Genomic DNA, 22,508 nt, shown 5'->3' on the forward strand with positions numbered 1-22,508 from the left:
TCCTTTTCGCTCTAGGACGCATAGTTTAGGAGATATGAGCAAAACAAGTTTTTCATATAAAAATTTCAATTTTTCCATGATTTGGATGGAATTTTCGATTTTTTGAGGGTGGTCATGAATTAAGCTCCTTTTCGCTCTAGGACGCATAGTTTAGGAGATATGAGCAAAACAAGTTTTTCATATAAAAATTTCAATTTTTCCATGATTTGGATGGAATTTTCGATTTTTTTAGGGTGGTCATGAATTAAGCTCCTTTTCGCTCTAGGACGCATAGTTTAGGAGATATGAGCAAAACAAGTTTTTCATATAAAAATTTCAATTTTTCCATGATTCGGATGGAATTTTCGATTTTTTGAGGGTGGTCATGAATTAAGCTCCTTTTCGCTCTAGGACGCATAGTTTAGGAGATATGAGCAAAACAAGTTTTTCATATAAAAATTTCAATTTTTCCATGATTTGGATGGAATTTTCGATTTTTTGAGGGTGGTCATGAATTAAGCTCCTTTTCGCTCTAGGACGCATAGTTTAGGAGATATGAGCAAAACAAGTTTTTCATATAAAAATTTCAATTTTTCCATGATTTGGATGGAATTTTCAATTTTTTGAGGGTGGTCATGAATTAAGCTCCTTTTCGCTCTAGGACGCATAGTTTAGGAGATATGAGCAAAACAAGTTTTTCATATAAAAATTTCAATTTTTCCATGATTTGGATGGAATTTTCGATTTTTTGAGGGTGGTCATGAATTAAGCTCCTTTTCGCTCTAGGACGCATAGTTTAGGAGATATGAGCAAAACAAGTTTTTCATATAAAAATTTCAATTTTTCCATGATTTGGATGGAATTTTCGATTTTTTGAGGGTGGTCATGAATTAAGCTCCTTTTCGCTCTAGGACGCATAGTTTAGGAGATATGAGCAAAACAAGTTTTTCATATAAAAATTTCAATTTTTCCATGATTTGGATGGAATTTTCGATTTTTTGAGGGTGGTCATGAATTAAGCTCCTTTTCGCTCTAGGACGCATAGTTTAGGAGATATGAGCAAAACAAGTTTTTCATATAAAATTTTAAATTTTTCCATGATTTGGATGGAATTTTCGATTTTTTGAGGGTGGTCATGAATTAAGCTCCTTTTCGCTCTAGGACGCATAGTTTAGGAGATATGAGCAAAACAAGTTTTTCATATAAAAATTTCAATTTTTCCATGATTTGGATGGAATTTTCGATTTTTTGAGGGTGGTCATGGATTAAGCTCCTTTTCGCTCTAGGACGCATAGTTTAGGAGATATGAGCAAAACAAGTTTTTCACATAAAAATTTCAATTTTTCCATGATTTGGATGGAATTTTCGATTTTTTGAGGGTGGTCATGAATTAAGCTCCTTTTCGCTCTAATACGCATAGTTTAGGAGATATGAGCAAAACAAGTTTTTCATATAAAAATTTCAATTTTTCCATGATTTGGATGGAATTTTCAATTTTTTGAGGGTGGTCATGAATTAAGCTCCTTTTCGCTCTAGGACGCATAGTTTAGGAGATATGAGCAAAACAAGTTTTTCATATAAAAATTTCAATTTTTCCATGATTTGGATGGAATTTTCGATTTTTTGAGGGTGGTCATGAATTAAGCTCCTTTTCGCTCTAGGACGCATAGTTTAGGAGATATGAGCAAAACAAGTTTTTCATATAAAAATTTCAATTTTTCCATGATTTGGATGGAATTTTCGATTTTTTGAGGGTGGTCATGAATTAAGCTCCTTTTCGCTCTAGGACGCATAGTTTAGGAGATATGAGCAAAACAAGTTTTTCATATAAAAATTTCAATTTTTCCATGATTTGGATGGAATTTTCGATTTTTTGAGGGTGGTCATGAATTAAGCTCCTTTTCGCTCTAGGACGCATAGTTTAGGAGATATGAGCAAAACAAGTTTTTCATATAAAAATTTAAATTTTTCCATGATTTGGATGGAATTTTCGATTTTTTGAGGGTGGTCATGAATTAAGCTCCTTTTCGCTCTAGGACGCATAGTTTAGGAGATATGAGCAAAACAAGTTTTTCATATAAAAATTTCAATTTTTCCATGATTTGGATGGAATTTTCGATTTTTTGAGGGTGGTCATGGATTAAGCTCCTTTTCGCTCTAGGACGCATAGTTTAGGAGATATGAGCAAAACAAGTTTTTCACATAAAAATTTCAATTTTTCCATGATTTGGATGGAATTTTCGATTTTTTGAGGGTGGTCATGAATTAAGCTCCTTTTCGCTCTAATACGCATAGTTTAGGAGATATGAGCAAAACAAGTTTTTCATATAAAAATTTCAATTTTTCCATGATTTGGATGGAATTTTCGATTTTTTGAGGGTGGTCATGAATTAAGCTCCTTTTCGCTCTAGGACGCATAGTTTAGGAGATATGAGCAAAACAAGTTTTTCATATAAAAATTTCAATTTTTCCATGATTTGGATGGAATTTTCTATTTTTTGAGGGTGGTCATGAATTAAGCTCCTTTTCGCTCTAGGACGCATAGTTTAGCAGATATGAGCAAAACAAGTTTTTCATATAAAAATTTCAATTTTTCCATGATTTGGATGGAATTTTCGATTTTTTGAGGGTGGTCATGAATTAAGCTCCTTTTCGCTCCAGGACGCATAGTTTAGGAGATATGAGCAAAACAAGTTTTTCATATAAAAATTTAAATTTTTCCATGATTCGGATGGAATTTTCGATTTTTTGAGGGTGGTCATGAATTAAGCTCCTTTTAGCTCTAGGACGCATAGTTTAGGAGATATGAGCAAAACAAGTTTTTCATATAAAAATTTAAATTTTTCCATGATTCGGATGGAATTTTCGATTTTTTGAGGGTGGTCATGAATTAAGCTCCTTTTCGCTCTAGGACGCATAGTTTAGGAGATATGAGCAAAACAAGTTTTTCATATAAAAATTTCAATTTTTCCATGATTTGGATGGAATTTTCGATTTTTTGAGGGTGGTCATGAATTAAGCTCCTTTTCGCTCTAGGACGCATAGTTTAGGAGATATGAGCAAAACAAGTTTTTCATATAAAAATTTCAATTTTTCCATGATTTGGATGGAATTTTCAATTTTTTGAGGGTGGTCATGAATTAAGCTCCTTTTCGCTCTAGGACGCGTAGTTTAGGAGATATGAGCAAAACAAGTTTTTCATATAAAAATTTCAATTTTTCCATGATTTGGATGGAATTTTCGATTTTTTGAGGGTGGTCATGAATTAAGCTCCTTTTCGCTCTAGGACGCATAGTTTAGGAGATATGAGCAAAACAAGTTTTTCATATAAAAATTTCAATTTTTCCATGATTTGGATGGAATTTTCGATTTTTTGAGGGTGGTCATGAATTAAGCTCCTTTTCGCTCTAGGACGCATAGTTTATGAGATATGAGCAAAACAAGTTTTTCATATAAAAATTTCAATTTTTCCATGATTTGGATGGAATTTTCGATTTTTTGAGGGTGGTCATGAATTAAGCTCCTTTTCGCTCTAGGACGCATAGTTTAGGAGATATGAGCAAAACAAGTTTTTCATATAAAAATTTCAATTTTTCCATGATTTGGATGGAATTTTCGATTTTTTGAGGGTGGTCATGAATTAAGCTCCTTTTCGCTCTAGGACGCATAGTTTAGGATATATGAGCAAAACAAGTTTTTCATATAAAAATTTCAATTTTTCCATGATTTGGATGGAATTTTCGATTTTTTGAGGGTGGTCATGAATTAAGCTCCTTTTCGCTCTAGGACGCATAGTTTAGGAGATATGAGCAAAACAAGTTTTTCATATAAAAATTTCAATTTTTCCATGATTTGGATGGAATTTTCTATTTTTTGAGGGTGGTCATGAATTAAGCTCCTTTTCGCTCTAGGACGCATAGTTTAGGAGATATGAGCAAAACAAGTTTCTTATATAAAAATTTCAATTTTTCCATGATTTGGATGGAATTTTCGATTTTTTGAGGGTGGTCATGAATTAAGCTCCTTTTCGCTCTAGGACGCATAGTTTAGGATATATGAGCAAAACAAGTTTTTCATATAAAAATTTCAATTTTTCCATGATTTGGATGGAATTTTCGATTTTTTGAGGGTGGTCATGAATTAAGCTCCTTTTCGCTCTAGGACGCATAGTTTAGGAGATATGAGCAAAACAAGTTTTTCATATAAAAATTTCAATTTTTCCATGATTTGGATGGAATTTTCTATTTTTTGAGGGTGGTCATGAATTAAGCTCCTTTTCGCTCTAGGACGCATAGTTTAGGAGATATGAGCAAAACAAGTTTCTCATATAAAAATTTCAATTTTTCCATGATTTGGATGGAATTTTCGATTTTTTGAGGGTGGTCATGAATTAAGCTCCTTTTCGCTCTAGGACGCATAGTTTAGGAGATATGAGCAAAACAAGTTTTTCATATAAAAATTTCAATTTTTCCATGATTCGGATGGAATTTTGGATTTTTTGAGGGTGGTCATGAATTAAGCTCCTTTTCGCTCTAGGTTGCATAATTTAGGAGATATGAGCAAAACAAGTTTTTCATATAAAAATTTCAATTTTTCCATGATTTGGATGGAATTTTCGATTTTTTGAGGGTGGTCATGAATTAAGCTCCTTTTCGCTCTAGGACGCATAGTTTAGGAGATATGAGCAAAACAAGTTTTTCATATAAAAATTTCAATTTTTCCATGATTTGGATGGAATTTTCAATTTTTTGAGGGTGGTCATGAATTAAGCTCCTTTTCGCTCTAGGACGCGTAGTTTAGGAGATATGAGCAAAACAAGTTTTTCATATAAAAATTTCAATTTTTCCATGATTTGGATGGAATTTTCAATTTTTTGAGGGTGGTCATGAATTAAGCTCCTTTTCGCTCTAGGACGCGTAGTTTAGGAGATATGAGCAAAACAAGTTTTTCATATAAAAATTTCAATTTTTCCATGATTTGGATGGAATTTTCAATTTTTTGAGGGTGGTCATGAATTAAGCTCCTTTTCGCTCTAGGACGCATAGTTTAGAAGATATGAGCAAAACAAGTTTTTCATATAAAAATTTCAATTTTTCCATGATTTGGAAGGAATTTTCGATTTTTTGAGGGTGGTCATGAATTAAGCTCCTTTTCGCTCTAGGACGCATAGTTTAGGAGATATGAGCAAAACAAGTTTTTCATATAAAAATTTCAATTTTTCCATGATTTGGATGGAATTTTCGATTTTGTGAGGGTGGTCATGAATTAAGCTCCTTTTCGCTCTAGGACGCAAAGTTTAGGAGATATGAGCAAAACAAGTTTTTCATATAAAAATTTCAATTTTTCCATGATTTGGATGGAATTTTCGATTTTTTGAGGGTGGTCATGAATTAAGCTCCTTTTCGCTCTAGGACGCATAGTTTAGGAGATATGAGCAAAACAAGTTTTTCATATAAAAATTTCAATTTTTCCATGATTTGGATGGAATTTTCGATTTTTTGAGGGTGGTCATGAATTAAGCTCCTTTTCGCTCTAGGACGCATAGTTTAGGAGATATGAGCAAAACAAGTTTTTCATATAAAAATTTCAATTTTTCCATGATTTGGATGGAATTTTCTATTTTTTGAGGGTGGTCATGAATTAAGCTCCTTTTCGCTCTAGGACGCATAGTTTAGGAGATATGAGCAAAACAAGTTTTTCATATAAAAATTTCAATTTTTCCATGATTTGGATGGAATTTTCGATTTTTTGAGGGTGGTCATGAATTAAGCTCCTTTTCGCTCTAGGACGCATAGTTTAGGAGATATGAGCAAAACAAGTTTTTCATATAAAAATTTAAATTTTTCCATGATTTGGATGGAATTTTCGATTTTTTGAGGGTGGTCATGAATTAAGCTCCTTTTCGCTCTAGGACGCGTAGTTTAGGAGATATAAGCAAAACAAGTTTTTCATATAAAAATTTCAATTTTTCCATGATTTGGATGGAATTTTCGATTTTGTGAGGGTGGTCATGAATTAAGCTCCTTTTCGCTCTAGGACGCATAGTTTAGGAGATATGAGCAAAACAAGTTTTTCATATAAAAATTTAAATTTTTCCATGATTTGGATGGAATTTTCGATTTTTTGAGGGTGGTCATGAATTAAGCTCCTTTTCGCTCTAGAACGCATAGTTTAGGAGATATGAGCAAAACAAGTTTTTCATATAAAAATTTCAATTTTTCCATGATTTGGATGGAATTTTCGATTTTTTGAGGGTGGTCATGAATTAAGCTCCTTTTCGCTCTAGGACGCATAGTTAGGAGATATGAGCAAAACAAGTTTTTCATATAAAAATTTCAATTTTTCCATGATTTGGATGGAATTTTCGATTTTTTGAGGGTGGTCATGAATTAAGCTCCTTTTCGCTCTAGGACGCATAGTTTAGGAGATATGAGCAAAACAAGTTTTTCATATAAAAATTTCAATTTTTCCATGATTTGGATGGAATTTTCGATTTTTTGAGGGTGGTCATGAATTAAGCTCCTTTTCGCTCTAGGACGCATAGTTTAGCAAAACAAGTTTTTCATATAAAAATTTCAATTTTTCCATGATTTGGATGGAATTTTCAATTTTTTGAGGGTGGTCATGAATTAAGCTCCTTTTCGCTCTAGGACGCATAGTTTAGGAGATATGAGCAAAACAAGTTTTTCATATAAAAATTTCAATTTTTCCATGATTTGGATGGAATTTTCGATTTTGTGAGGGTGGTCATGAATTAAGCTCCTTTTCGCTCTAGGACGCATAGTTTAGGAGATATGAGCAAAACAAGTTTTTCATATAAAAATTTCAATTTTTCCATGATTTGGATGGAATTTTCGATTTTTTGAGGGTGGTCATGAATTAAGCTCCTTTTCGCTCTAGGACGCATAGTTTAGGAGATATGAGCAAAACAAGTTTTTCATATAAAAATTTCAATTTTTCCATGATTTGGATGGAATTTTCGATTTTTTGAGGGTGGTCATGAATTAAGCTCCTTTTCGCTCTAGGACGCATAGTTTAGGAGATATGAGCAAAACAAGTTTTTCATATAAAAATTTCAATTTTTCCATGATTTGGATGGAATTTTCTATTTTTTGAGGGTGGTCATGAATTAAGCTCCTTTTCGCTCTAGGACGCATAGTTTAGGAGATATGAGCAAAACAAGTTTTTCATATAAAAATTTCAATTTTTCCATGATTTGGATGGAATTTTCGATTTTTTGAGGGTGGTCATGAATTAAGCTCCTTTTCGCTCTAGGACGCATAGTTTAGGAGATATGAGCAAAACAAGTTTTTCATATAAAAATTTCAATTTTTCCATGATTTGGATGGAATTTTCGATTTTTTGAGGGTGGTCATGAATTAAGCTCCTTTTCGCTCTAGGACGCGTAGTTTAGGAGATATAAGCAAAACAAGTTTTTCATATAAAAATTTCAATTTTTCCATGATTTGGATGGAATTTTCGATTTTGTGAGGGTGGTCATGAATTAAGCTCCTTTTCGCTCTAGGGCGCATAGTTTAGGAGATATGAGCAAAACAAGTTTTTCATATAAAAATTTAAATTTTTCCATGATTTGGATGGAATTTTCGATTTTTTGAGGGTGGTCATGAATTAAGCTCCTTTTCGCTCTAGAACGCATAGTTTAGGAGATATGAGCAAAACAAGTTTTTCATATAAAAATTTCAATTTTTCCATGATTTGGATGGAATTTTCGATTTTTTGAGGGTGGTCATGAATTAAGCTCCTTTTCGCTCTAGGACGCATAGTTAGGAGATATGAGCAAAACAAGTTTTTCATATAAAAATTTCAATTTTTCCATGATTTGGATGGAATTTTCGATTTTTTGAGGGTGGTCATGAATTAAGCTCCTTTTCGCTCTAGGACGCATAGTTTAGGAGATATGAGCAAAACAAGTTTTTCATATAAAAATTTCAATTTTTCCATGATTTGGATGGAATTTTCGATTTTTTGAGGGTGGTCATGAATTAAGCTCCTTTTCGCTCTAGGACGCATAGTTTAGGAGATATGAGCAAAACAAGTTTTTCATATAAAAATTTCAATTTTTCCATGATTTGGATGGAATTTTCGATTTTTTGAGGGTGGTCATGAATTAAGCTCCTTTTCGCTCTAGGACGCATAGTTTAGGAGATATGAGCAAAACAAGTTTTTCATATAAAAATTTCAATTTTTCCATGATTTGGATTGAATTTTCGATTTTTTGAGGGTGGTCATGAATTAAGCTCCTTTTCGCTCTAGGACGCATAGTTTAGGAGATATGAGCAAAACAAGTTTTTCATATAAAAATTTCAATTTTTCCATGATTTGGATGGAATTTTCGATTTTTTGAGGGTGGTCATGAATTAAGCTCCTTTTCGCTCTAGGACGCATAGTTTAGGAGATATGAGCAAAACAAGTTTTTCATATAAAAATTTCAATTTTTCCATGATTTGGATGGAATTTTCGATTTTTTGAGGGTGGTCATGGATTAAGCTCCTTTTCGCTCTAGGACGCATAGTTTAGGAGATATGAGCAAAACAAGTTTTTCATATAAAAATTTCAATTTTTCCATGATTTGGATGGAATTTTCGATTTTTTGAGGGTGGTCATGAATTAAGCTCCTTTTCGCTCTAGGACGCATAGTTTAGGAGATATGAGCAAAACAAGTTTTTCATATAAAAATTTCAATTTTTCCATGATTTGGATGGAATTTTCGATTTTTTGAGGGTGGTCATGAATTAAGCTCCTTTTCGCTCTAGGACGCATAGTTTAGGAGATATGAGCAAACCAAGTTTTTCATATAAAAATTTCAATTTTTCCATGATTCGGATGGAATTTTCGATTTTTTGAGGGTGGTCATGAATTAAGCTCCTTTTCGCTCTAGGACGCATAGTTTAGGAGATATGAGCAAAACAAGTTTTTCATATAAAAATTTCAATTTTTCCATGATTTGGATGGAATTTTCGATTTTTTGAGGGTGGTCATGAATAAAGCTCCTTTTCGCTCTAGGACGCATAGTTTAGGAGATATGAGCAAAACAAGTTTTTCATATAAAAATTTCAATTTTTCCATGATTTGGATGGAATTTTCAATTTTTTGAGGGTGGTCATGAATTAAGCTCCTTTTCGCTCTAGGACGCGTAGTTTAGGAGATATGAGCAAAACAAGTTTTTCATATAAAAATTTCAATTTTTCCATGATTTGGATGGAATTTTCAATTTTTTGAGGGTGGTCATGAATTAAGCTCCTTTTCGCTCTAGGACGCGTAGTTTAGGAGATATGAGCAAAACAAGTTTTTCATATAAAAATTTCAATTTTTCCATGATTTGGATGGAATTTTCAATTTTTTGAGGGTGGTCATGAATTAAGCTCCTTTTCGCTCTAGGACGCATAGTTTAGAAGATATGAGCAAAACAAGTTTTTCATATAAAAATTTCAATTTTTCCATGATTTGGATGGAATTTTCGATTTTTTGAGGGTGGTCATGAATTAAGCTCCTTTTCGCTCTAGGACGCATAGTTTAGGAGATATGAGCAAAACAAGTTTTTCATATAAAAATTTCAATTTTTCCATGATTTGGATGGAATTTTCGATTTTGTGAGGGTGGTCATGAATTAAGCTCCTTTTCGCTCTAGGACGCATAGTTTAGGAGATATGAGCAAAACAAGTTTTTCATATAAAAATTTCAATTTTTCCATGATTTGGATGGAATTTTCGTTTTTTTGAAGGTGGTCATGAATTAAGCTCCTTTTCGCTCTAGGACGCGTAGTTTAGGAGATATGAGCAAAACAAGTTTTTCATATAAAAATTTCAATTTTTCCATGATTTGGATGGAATTTTCGATTTTTTGAGGGTGGTCATGAATTAAGCTCCTTTTCGCTCTAGGACGCATAGTTTAGGAGATATGAGCAAAACAAGTTTTTCATATAAAAATTTCAATTTTTCCATGATTTGGATGGAATTTTCGATTTTTTTAGGGTGGTCATGAATTAAGCTCCTTTTCGCTCTAGGACGCATAGTTTAGGAGATATGAGCAAAACAAGTTTTTCATATAAAAATTTCAATTTTTCCATGATTTGGATGGAATTTTCGATTTTTTGAGGGTGGTCATGAATTAAGCTCCTTTTCGCTCTAGGACGCATAGTTTAGGAGATATGAGCAAAACAAGTTTTTCATATAAAAATTTCAATTTTTCCATGATTTGGATGGAATTTTCGATTTTTTGAGGGTGGTCATGAATTAAGCTCCTTTTCGCTCTAGGACGCATAGTTTAGGAGATATGAGCAAAACAAGTTTTTCATATAAAAATTTCAATTTTTCCATGATTTGGATGGAGTTTTCGATTTTTTGAGGGTGGTCATGAATTAAGCTCCTTTTCGCTCTAGGACGCATAGTTTAGGAGATATGAGCAAAACAAGTTTTTCATATAAAAATTTCAATTTTTCCATGATTTGGATGGAATTTTCGATTTTTTGAGGGTGGTCATGAATTAAGCTCCTTTTCGCTCTAGGACGCATAGTTTAGGAGATATGAGCAAAACAGGTTTTTCATATAAACATTTCAATTTTTCCATGATTCGGATGGAATTTTCGATTTTTTGAGGGTGGTCATGAATTAAGCTCCTTTTCGCTCTAGGACGCGTAGTTTAGGAGATATGAGCAAAACAAGTTTTTCATATAAAAATTTCAATTTTTCGATGATTTGGATGGAATTTTCAATTTTTTGAGGGTGGTCATGAATTAAGCTCCTTTTCGCTCTAGGACGCGTAGTTTAGGAGATATGAGCAAAACAAGTTTTTCATATAAAAATTTCAATTTTTCCATGATTTGGATGGAATTTTCAATTTTTTGAGGGTGGTCATGAATTAAGCTCCTTTTCGCTCTAGGACGCATAGTTTAGGAGATATGAGCAAAACAAGTTTTTCATATAAAAATTTCAATTTTTCCATGATTTGGATGGAATTGTCGTTTTTTTGAGGGTGGTCATGAATTAAGTTCCTTTTCGCTCTAGGACGCATAGTTTAGGAGATATGAGCAAAACAAGTTTTTCATATAAAAATTTCAATTTTTCCATGATTTGGATGGAATTTTCGATTTTTTGAGGGTGGTCATGAATTAAGCTCCTTTTCGCTCTAGGACGCATAGTTTAGGAGATATGAGCAAAACAAGTTTTTCATATAAAAATTTCAATTTTTCCATGATTCGGATGGAATTTTCGATTTTTTGAGGGTGGTCATGAATTAAGCTCCTTTTCGCTCTAGGACGCATAGTTTAGGAGATATGAGCAAAACAAGTTTTTCATATAAAAATTTCAATTTTTCCATGATTTGGATGGAATTTTCAATTTTTTGAGGGTGGTCATGAACTAAGCTCCTTTTCGCTCTAGGACGCATAGTTTAGAAGATATGAGCAAAACAAGTTTTTCATATAAAAATTTCAATTTTTCCATGATTTGGATGGAATTTTCGATTTTTTGAGGGTGGTCATGAATTAAGCTCCTTTTCGCTCTAGGACGCATAGTTTAGGAGATATGAGCAAAACAAGTTTTTCATATAAAAATTTCAATTTTTCCATGATTTGGATGGAATTTTCGATTTTGTGAGGGTGGTCATGAATTAAGCTCCTTTTCGCTCTAGGACGCATAGTTTAGGAGATATGAGCAAAACAAGTTTTTCATATAAAAATTTCAATTTTTCCATGATTTGGATGGAATTTTCGATTTTTTGAGGGTGGTCATGAATTAAGCTCCTTTTCGCTCTAGGACGCATAGTTTAGGAGATATGAGCAAAACAAGTTTTTCATATAAAAATTTCAATTTTTCCATGATTTGGATGGAATTTTCGATTTTTTGAGGGTGGTCATGAATTAAGCTCCTTTTCGCTCTAGGACGCATAGTTTAGGAGATATGAGCAAAACAAGTTTTTCATATAAAAATTTCAATTTTTCCATGATTTGGATGGAATTTTCGATTTTTTGAGGGTGGTCATGAGTTAAGCTCCTTTTCGCTCTAGGACGCATAGTTTTGGAGATATGAGCAAAACAAGTTTTTCATATAAAAATTTCAATTTTTCCATGATTTGGATGGAATTTTCGACTTTTTGAGGGTGGTCATGAATTAAGCTCCTGTTCGCTCTAGGACGCGTAGTTTAGGAGATATGAGCAAAACAAGTTTTTCATATAAAAATTTCAATTTTTCCATGATTTGGATGGAATTTTCAATTTTTTGAGGGTGGTCATGAATTAAGCTCCTTTTCGCTCTAGGACGCGTAGTTTAGGAGATATGAGCAAAACAAGTTTTTCATATAAAAATTTCAATTTTTCCATGATTTGGATGGAATTTTCAATTTTTTGAGGGTGGTCATGAATTAAGCTCCTTTTCGCTCTAGGACGCATAGTTTAGGAGATATGAGCAAAACAAGTTTTTCATATAAAAATTTCAATTTTTCCATGATTTGGATGGAATTTTCGATTTTGTGAGGGTGGTCATGAATTAAGCTCCTTTTCGCTCTAGGACGCATAGTTTAGGAGATATGAGCAAAACAAGTTTTTCATATAAAAATTTCAATTTTTCCATGATTTGGATGGAATTTTCGATTTTTTGGGGGTGGTCATGAATTAAGCTCCTTTTCGCTCTAGGACGCATAGTTTAGGAGATATGAGCAAAACAAGTTTTTCATATAAAAATTTCAATTTTTCCATGATTTGGATGGAATTTTCGATTTTTTGAGGGTGGTCATGAATTAAGCACCTTTTCGCTCTAGGACGCATAGTTTAGGAGATATGAGCAAAACAAGTTTTTCATATAAAAATTTCAATTTTTCCATGATTTGGATGGAATTTTCGATTTTTTGAGGGTGGTCATGAATTAAGCTCCTTTTCGCTCTAGGACGCATAGTTTAGGAGATATGAGCAAAACAAGTTTTTCATATAAAAATTTCAATTTTTCCATGATTTGGATGGAATTTTCGATTTTTTGAGGGTGGTCATGAATTAAGCTCCTTTTCGCTCTAGGACGCATAGTTTAGGAGATATGAGCAAAACAAGTTTTTCATATAAAAATTTCAATTTTTCCATGATTTGGATGGAATTTTCGATTTTTTGAGGGTGGTCATGAATTAAGCTCCTTTTCGCTCTAGGACGCATAGTTTAGGAGATATGAGCAAAACAAGTTTTTCATATAAAAATTTCAATTTTTCCATGATTTGGATGGAATTTTCGATTTTTTGAGGGTGGTCATGAATTAAGCTCCTTTTCGCTCTAGGACGCATAGTTTAGGAGATATGAGCAAAACAAGTTTTTCATATAAAAATTTCAATTTTTCCATGATTTGGATGGAATTTTCGATTTTTTGAGGGTGGTCATGAATTAAGCTCCTTTTCGCTCTAGGACGCGTAGTTTAGGAGATATGAGCAAAACAAGTTTTTCATATAAAAATTTTTCGATTTTTTGAGGGTGGTCATGAATTAAGCTCCTTTTCGCTCTAGGACGCATAGTTTAGGAGATATGAGCAAAACAAGTTTTTCATATAAAAATTTAAATTTTTCCATGATTCGGATGGAATTTTCGATTTTTTGAGGGTGGTCATGAATTAAGCTCCTTTTCGCTCTAGGACGCATAGTTTAGGAGATATGATCAAAACAAGTTTTTCATATAAAAATTTCAATTTTTCCATGATTTGGATGGAATTTTCGATTTTGTGAGGGTGGTCATGAATTAAGCTCCTTTTCGCTCTAGGATGCATAGTTTAGGAGATATGAGCAAAACAATTTTTTCATATAAAAATTTCAATTTTTCCATGATTTGGATGGAATTTTCGATTTTTTGAGGGTGGTCATGAATTAAGCTCCTTTTCGCTCTAGGACGCATAGTTTAGGAGATATGAGCAAAACAAGTTTTTCATATAAAAATTTCAATTTTTCCATGATTTGGATGGAATTTTCGATTTTTTGAGGGTGGTCATGAATTAAGCTCCTTTTCGCTCTAGGACGAATAGTTTAGGAGATATGAGCAAAACAAGTTTTTCATATAAAAATTTCAATTTTTCCATGATTTGGATGGAATTTTCGATTTTTTGAGGGTGGTCATGAATTAAGCTCCTTTTCGCTCTAGGACGGATAGTTTAGGAGATATGAGCAAAACAAGTTTTTCATATAAAAATTTCAATTTTTCCATGATTTGGATGGAATTTTCGATTTTTTGAGGGTGGTCATGAATTAAGCTCCTTTTCGCTCTAGGACGCATAGTTTAGGAGATATGAGCAAAACAAGTTTTTCATATAAAAATTTCAATTTTTCCATGATTCGGATGGAATTTTCGATTTTTTGAGGGTGGTCATGAATTAAGCTCCTTTTCGCTCTAGGACGCATAGTTTAGGAGATATGAGCAAAACAAGTTTTTCATATAAAAATTTCAATTTTTCCATGATTTGGATGGAATTTTCGATTTTTTGAGGGTGGTCATGAATTAAGCTACTTTTCGCTCTAGGACGCATAGTTTTGGAGATATGAGCAAAACAAGTTTTTCATATAAAAATTTCAATTTTTCCATGATTTGGATGGAATTTTCGATTTTTTGAGGGTGGTCATGAGTTAAGCTCCTTTTCGCTCTAGGACGCATAGTTTTGGAGATATGAGCAAAACAAGTTTTTCATATAAAAATTTCAATTTTTCCATGATTTGGATGGAATTTTCGACTTTTTGAGGGTGGTCATGAATTAAGCTCCTGTTCGCTCTAGGACGCGTAGTTTAGGAGATATGAGCAAAACAAGTTTTTCATATAAAAATTTCAATTTTTCCATGATTTGGATGGAATTTTCAATTTTTTGAGGGTGGTCATGAATTAAGCTCCTTTTCGCTCTAGGACGCGTAGTTTAGGAGATATGAGCAAAACAAGTTTTTCATATAAAAATTTCAATTTTTCCATGATTTGGATGGAATTTTCAATTTTTTGAGGGTGGTCATGAATTAAGCTCCTTTTCGCTCTAGGACGCATAGTTTAGGAGATATGAGCAAAACAAGTTTTTCATATAAAAATTTCAATTTTTCCATGATTTGGATGGAATTTTCGATTTTGTGAGGGTGGTCATGAATTAAGCTCCTTTTCGCTCTAGGACGCATAGTTTAGGAGATATGAGCAAAACAAGTTTTTCATATAAAAATTTCAATTTTTCCATGATTTGGATGGAATTTTCGATTTTTTGGGGGTGGTCATGAATTAAGCTCCTTTTCGCTCTAGGACGCATAGTTTAGGAGATATGAGCAAAACAAGTTTTTCATATAAAAATTTCAATTTTTCCATGATTTGGATGGAATTTTCGATTTTTTGAGGGTGGTCATGAATTAAGCACCTTTTCGCTCTAGGACGCATAGTTTAGGAGATATGAGCAAAACAAGTTTTTCATATAAAAATTTCAATTTTTCCATGATTTGGATGGAATTTTCGATTTTGTGAGGGTGGTCATGAATTAAGCTCCTTTTCGCTCTAGGACGCATAGTTTAGGAGATATGAGCAAAACAAGATTTTCATATAAAAATTTCAATTTTTCCATGATTTGGATGGAATTTTCGATTTTTTGGGGGTGGTCATGAATTAAGCTCCTTTTCGCTCTAGGACGCATAGTTTAGGAGATATGAGCAAAACAAGTTTTTCATATAAAAATTTCAATTTTTCCATGATTCGGATGGAATTTTCAATTTTTTGAGGGTGGTCATGAATTAAGCTCCTTTTCGCTCTAGGACGCGTAGTTTAGGAGATATGAGCAAAACAAGTTTTTCATATAAAAATTTCAATTTTTCCATGATTTGGGTGGAATTTCCAATTTTTTGAGGGTGGTCATGAATTAAGCTCCTTTTCGCTCTAGGACGCGTAGTTTAGGAGATATGAGCAAAACAAGTTTTTCATATAAAAATTTCAATTTTTCCATGATTTGGATGGAATTTTCGATTTTTTGAGGGTGGTCATGAATTAAGCTCCTTTTCGCTCTAGGACGCATAGTTTAGGAGATATGAGCAAAACAAGTTTTTCATATAAAAATTTCAATTTTTCCATGATTTGGATGGAATTTTCGATTTTTTGAGGGTGGTCATGAATTAAGCTCCTTTTCGCTCTAGGACGCATAGTTTAGGAGATATGAGCAAAACAAGTTTTTCATATAAAAATTTCAATTTTTCCATGATTTGGATGGAATTTTCGATTTTTTGAGGGTGGTCATGAATTAAGCTCCTTTTCGCTCTAGGACGCATAGTTTAGGAGATATGAGCAAAACAAGTTTTTCATATAAAAATTTCAATTTTTCCATGATTTGGATGGAATTTTCGATTTTTTGAGGGTGGTCATGAATTAAGCTCCTTTTCGCTCTAGGACGCATAGTTTAGGAGATATGAGCAAAACAAGTTTTTCATATAAAAATTTCAATTTTTCCATGATTTGGATGGAATTTTCGATTTTTTGAGGGTGGTCATGAATTAAGCTCCTTTTCGCTCTAGGACGCATAGTTTAGGAGATATGAGCAAAACAAGTTTTTCATATAAAAATTTCAATTTTTCCATGATTTGGATGGAATTTTCGATTTTTTGAGGGTGGTCATGAATTAAGCTCCTTTTCGCTTTAGGACACGTAGTTTAGGAGATATGAGCAAAACAAGTTTTTCATATAAAAATTTCAATTTTTCCATGATTTGGATGGAATTTTCGTTTTTTTGAGGGTGGTCATGAATTAAGCTCCTTTTCGCTCTAGGACGCATAGTTTAGGAGATATGAGCAAAACAAGTTTTTCATATGAAAATTTCAATTTTTCCATGATTTGGACGGAATTTTCCTTTTTTTTGAGGGTGGTCATGAATTAAGCTCCTTTTCGCTCTAGGACGCATAGTTTAGGAGATATGAGCAAAACAAGTTTTTCATATAAAAATTTCAATTTTTCCATGATTTGGATGGAATTTTCGATTTTTTGAGGGTGGTCATGAATTAAGCTCCTTTTCGCTCTAGGACGCATAGTTTAGGAGATATGAGCAAAACAAGTTTTTCATATAAAAATTTTTCGATTTTTTGAGGGTGGTCATGAATTAAGCTCCTTTTCGCTCTAGGACGCATAGTTTAGGAGATATGAGCAAAACAAGTTTTTCATATAAAAATTTCAATTTTTCCATGATTCGGATGGAATTTTCGATTTTTTGAGGGTGGTCATGAATTAAGCTCCTTTTCGCTCTAGGACGCATAGTTTAGGAGATATGAGCAAAACAAGTTTTTCATATAAAAATTTCAATTTTTCCATGATTTGGATGGAATTTTCGATTTTGTGAGGGTGGTCATGAATTAAGCTCCTTTTCGCTCTAGGATGCATAGTTTAGGAGATATGAGCAAAACAATTTTTTCATATAAAAATTTCAATTTTTCCATGATTTGGATGGAATTTTCGATTTTTTGAGGGTGGTCATGAATTAAGCTCCTTTTCGCTCTAGGACGCATAGTTTAGGAGATATGAGCAAAACAAGTTTTTCATATAAAAATTTCAATTTTTCCATGATTCGGATGGAATTTTCGATTTTTTGAGGGTGGTCATGAATTAAGCTCCTTTTCGCTCTAGGACGCATAGTTTAGGAGATATGAGCAAAACAAGTTTTTCATATAAAAATTTCAATTTTTCCATGATTTGGATGGAATTTTCGATTTTTTGAGGGTGGTCATGAATTAAGCTCCTTTTCGCTCTAGGACGCATAGTTTAGGAGATATGAGCAAAACAAGTTTTTCATATAAAAATTTCAATTTTTCCATGATTTGGATGGAATTTTCGATTTTTTGAGGGTGGTCATGAATTAAGCTCCTTTTCGCTCTAGGACGCATAGTTTAGGAGATATGAGCAAAACAAGTTTTTCATATAAAAATTTCAATTTTTCCATGATTTGGATGGAATTTTCGATTTTTTGAGGGTGGTCATGAATTAAGCTCCTTTTCGCTCTAGGACGCATAGTTTAGGAGATATGAGCAAAACAAGTTTTTCATATAAAAATTTCAATTTTTCCATGATTCGGATGGAATTTTCGATTTTTTGAGGGTGGTCATGAATTAAGCTCCTTTTCGCTCTAGGACGCATAGTTTAGGAGATATGAGCAAAACAAGTTTTTCATATAAAAATTTCAATTTTTCCATGATTTGGATGGAATTTTAGATTTTTTGAGGGTGGTCATGAGTTAAGCTCCTTTTCGCTCTAGGACGCATAGTTTTGGAGATATGAGCAAAACAAGTTTTTCATATAAAAATTTCAATTTTTCCATGATTTGGATGGAATTTTCGACTTTTTGAGGGTGGTCATGAATTAAGCTCCTTTTCGCTCTAGGACGCGTAGTTTAGGAGATATGAGCAAAACAAGTTTTTCATATAAAAATTTCAATTTTTCCATGATTTGGATGGAATTTTCAATTTTTTGAGGGTGGTCATGAATTAAGCTCCTTTTCGCTCTAGGACGCGTAGTTTAGGAGATATGAGCAAAACAAGTTTTTCATATAAAAATTTCAATTTTTCCATGATTTGGATGGAATTTTCAATTTTTTGAGGGTGGTCATGAATTAAGCTCCTTTTCGCTCTAGGACGCATAGTTTAGGAGATATGAGCAAAACAAGTTTTTCATATAAAAATTTCAATTTTTCCATGATTTGGATGGAGTTTTCGATTTTTTGAGGGTGGTCATGAATTAAGCACCTTTTCGCTCTAGGACGCATAGTTTAGGAGATATGAGCAAAACAAGTTTTTCATATAAAAATTTCAATTTTTCCATGATTTGGATGGAATTTTCGATTTGGTCATGAATTAAGCTCCTTTTCGCTCTAGGACGCATAGTTTAGGAGATATGAGCAAAACAAGTTTTTCATATAAAAATTTCAATTTTTCCATGATTTGGATGGAATTTTCGATTTTTGGAGGGTGGTCATGAATTAAGCTCCTTTTCGCTCTAGGACGCATAGTTTAGGAGATATGAGCAAAACAAGTTTTTCATATAAAAATTTCAATTTTTCCATGATTTGGATGGAATTTTCGATTTTTTGAGGGTGGTCATGAATTAAGCTCCTTTTCGCTCTAGGACGCATAGTTTAGGAGATATGAGCAAAACAAGTTTTTCATATAAAAATTTCAATTTTTCCATGATTTGGATGGAATTTTCGATTTTTTGAGGGTGGTCATGAATTAAGCTCCTTTTCGCTCTAGGACGCATAGTTTAGGAGATATGAGCAAAACAAGTTTTTCATATAAAAATTTCAATTTTTCCATGATTCGGATGGAATTTTCGATTTTTTGAGGGTGGTCATGAATTAAGCTCCTTTTCGCTCTAGGACGCATAGTTTAGGAGATATGAGCAAAACAAGTTTTTCATATAAAAATTTCAATTTTTCCATGATTTGGATGGAATTTTCGATTTTTTGAGGGTGGTCATGAATTAAGCTCCTTTTCGCTCTAGGACGCATAGTTTAGGAGATATGAGCAAAACAAGTTTTTCATATAAAAATTTAAATTTTTCCATGATTCGGATGGAATTTTCCATTTTTTGAGGGTGGTCATGAATTAAGCTCCTTTTCGCTCTAGGACGCATAGTTTAGGAGATATGAGCAAAACAAGTTTTTCATATAAAAATTTCAATTTTTCCATGATTTGGATGGAATTTCCAATTTTTTGAGAGTGGTCATGAATTAAGCTCCTTTTCGCTCTAGGACGCGTAGTTTAGGAGATATGAGCAAAACAAGTTTTTCATATAAAAATATCAATTTTTCCATGATTTGGATGGAATTTTCGATTTTTTGAGGGTGGTCATGAATTAAGCTCCTTTTCGCTCTAGGACGCATAGTTTAGGAGATATGAGCAAAACAAGTTTTTCATATAAAAATTTCAATTTTTCCATGATTTGGAAGGAATTTTCGATTTTTTGAGGGTGGTCATGAATTAAGCTCCTTTTCGCTCTAGGACGCATAGTTTAGGAGATATGAGCAAAACAAGTTTTTCATATAAAAATTTCAATTTTTCCATGATTTGGATGGAATTTTCGATTTTTTGAGGGTGGTCATGAATTAAGCTCCTTTTCGCTCTGGGACGCATAGTTTAGGAGATATGAACAAAACAAGTTTTTCATATAAAAATTTCAATTTTTCCATGATTTGGATGGAATTTTCGATTTTTTGAGGGTGGTCATGAATTAAGCTCCTTTTCGCTCTAGGACGCATAGTTTAGGAGATATGAGCAAAACAAGTTTTTCATATAAAAATTTCAATTTTTCCATGATTTGGATGGAATTTTCGATTTTTTGAGGGTGGTCATGAATTAAGCTCCTTTTCGCTCTAGGACGCATAGTTTAGGAGATATGAGCAAAACAAGTTTTTCATATAAAAATTTCAATTTTTCCATGATTTGGATGGAATTTTCGATTTTTTGAGGGTGGTCATGAATTAAGCTCCTTTTCGCTCTAGGACGCATAGTTTAGGAGATATGAGCAAAACAAGTTTTTCATATAAAAATTTCAATTTTTCCATGATTTGGATGGAATTTTCGATTTTTTGAGGGTGGTCATGAATTAAGCTCCTTTTCGCTCTAGGACGCATAGTTTAGGAGATATGAGCAAAACAAGTCTTTCATATAAAAATTTCAATTTTTCCATGATTTGGATGGAATTTTCAATTTTTTGAGGGTGGTCATGAATTAAGCTCCTTTTCGCTCTAGGACGCATAGTTTAGGAGATATGAGCAAAACAAGTTTTTCATATAAAAATTTCAATTTTTCCATGATTTGGATGGAATTTTCGATTTTTTGAGGGTGGTCATGAATTAAGCTCCTTTTCGCTCTAGGACGCATAGTTTAGGAGATATGAGCAAAACAAGTTTTTCATATAAAAATTTCAATTTTTCCATGATTTGGATGGAATTTTCGATTTTTTGAGGGTGGTCATGAATTAAGCTCCTTTTCGCTCTAGGACGCATAGTTTAGGAGATATGAGCAAAACAAGTTTTTCATATAAAAATTTCAATTTTTCCATGATTCGGATGGAATTTTCGATTTTTTGAGGGTGGTCATGAATTAAGCTCCTTTTCGCTCTAGGACGCATAGTTTAGGAGATATGAGCAAAACAAGTTTTTCATATAAAAATTTCAATTTTTCCATGATTTGGATGGAATTTTCGATTTTTTGAGGGTGGTCATGAATTAAGCTCCTTTTCGCTCTAGGACGCATAGTTTAGGAGATATGAGCAAAACAAGTTTTTCATATAAAAATTTCAATTTTTCCATGATTTGGATGGAATTTTCGATTTTTTGAGGGTGGTCATGAATTAAGCTCCTTTTCGCTCTAGGACGCATAGTTTAGGAGATATGAGCAAAACAAGTTTTTCATATAAAAATTTCAATTTTTCCATGATTTGGATGGAATTTTAAATTTTTTGAGGGTGGTCATGAATTAAGCTCCTTTTCGCTCTAGGACGCATAGTTTAGGAGATATGAGCAAAACAAGTTTTTCATATAAAAATTTCAATTTTTCCATGATTTGGATGGAATTTTCGATTTTTTGAGGGTGGTCATGAATTAAGCTCCTTTTCGCTCTAGGACGCATAGTTTAGGAGATATGAGCAAAACAAGTTTTTCATATAAAAATTTCAATTTTCCCATGATTCGGATGGAATTTTCGATTTTTTGAGGGTGGTCATGAATTAAGCTCCTTTTCGCTCTAGGACGCATAGTTTAGGAGATATGAGCAAAACAAGTTTTTCATATAAAAATTTCAATTTTTCCATGATTTGGATGGAATTTTCAATTTTTTCATGATTTGGATGGAATTTTCAATTTTTTGAGGGTGGTCATGAATTAAGCTCCTTTTCGCTCTAGGACGCGTAGTTTAGGAGATATGAGCAAAACAAGTTTTTCATATAAAAATTTCAATTTTTCCATATGAGCAAAATATGAAAAACTTGAGCAAAACAAGTTTTTCATATTAAAATTTCAATTTTTCCATGATTTGAATGGAATTTTCAATTTTTCGAGGGTGGTCATGAATTAAGCTCCTTTTCGCTCTAGGACGCGTAGTTTAGGAGATATGAGCAAAACAAGTTTTTCATATAAAAATTTCAATTTTTCCATGATTTGGATGGAATTTTCGATTTTTTGAGGGTGGTCATGAATTAAGCTCCTTTTCGCTCTAGGACGCATAGTTTAGGAGATATGAGCAAAACAAGTTTTTCATATAAAAATTTCAATTTTTCCATGATTTGGATGGAATTTTCGATTTTTTGAGGGTGGTCATGAATTAAGCTCCTTTTCGCTCTAGGACGCATAGTTTAGGAGATATGAGCAAAACAAGTTTTTCATATAAAAATTTCATTTTTTCCATGATTCGGATGGAATTTTCGATTTTTTGAGGGTGGTCATGAATTAAGCTCCTTTTCGCTCTAGGACGCATAGTTTAGGAGATATGAGCAAAACAAGTTTTTCATATAAAAATTTCAATTTTTCCATGATTCGGATGGAATTTTCGATTTTTTGAGGGTGGTC

Source organism: Haematobia irritans, chromosome 3 (genome assembly GCF_050003625.1).
Source record: "Haematobia irritans isolate KBUSLIRL chromosome 3, ASM5000362v1, whole genome shotgun sequence".
Classification (NCBI taxonomy): Eukaryota; Metazoa; Arthropoda; class Insecta; order Diptera; family Muscidae; genus Haematobia; species Haematobia irritans.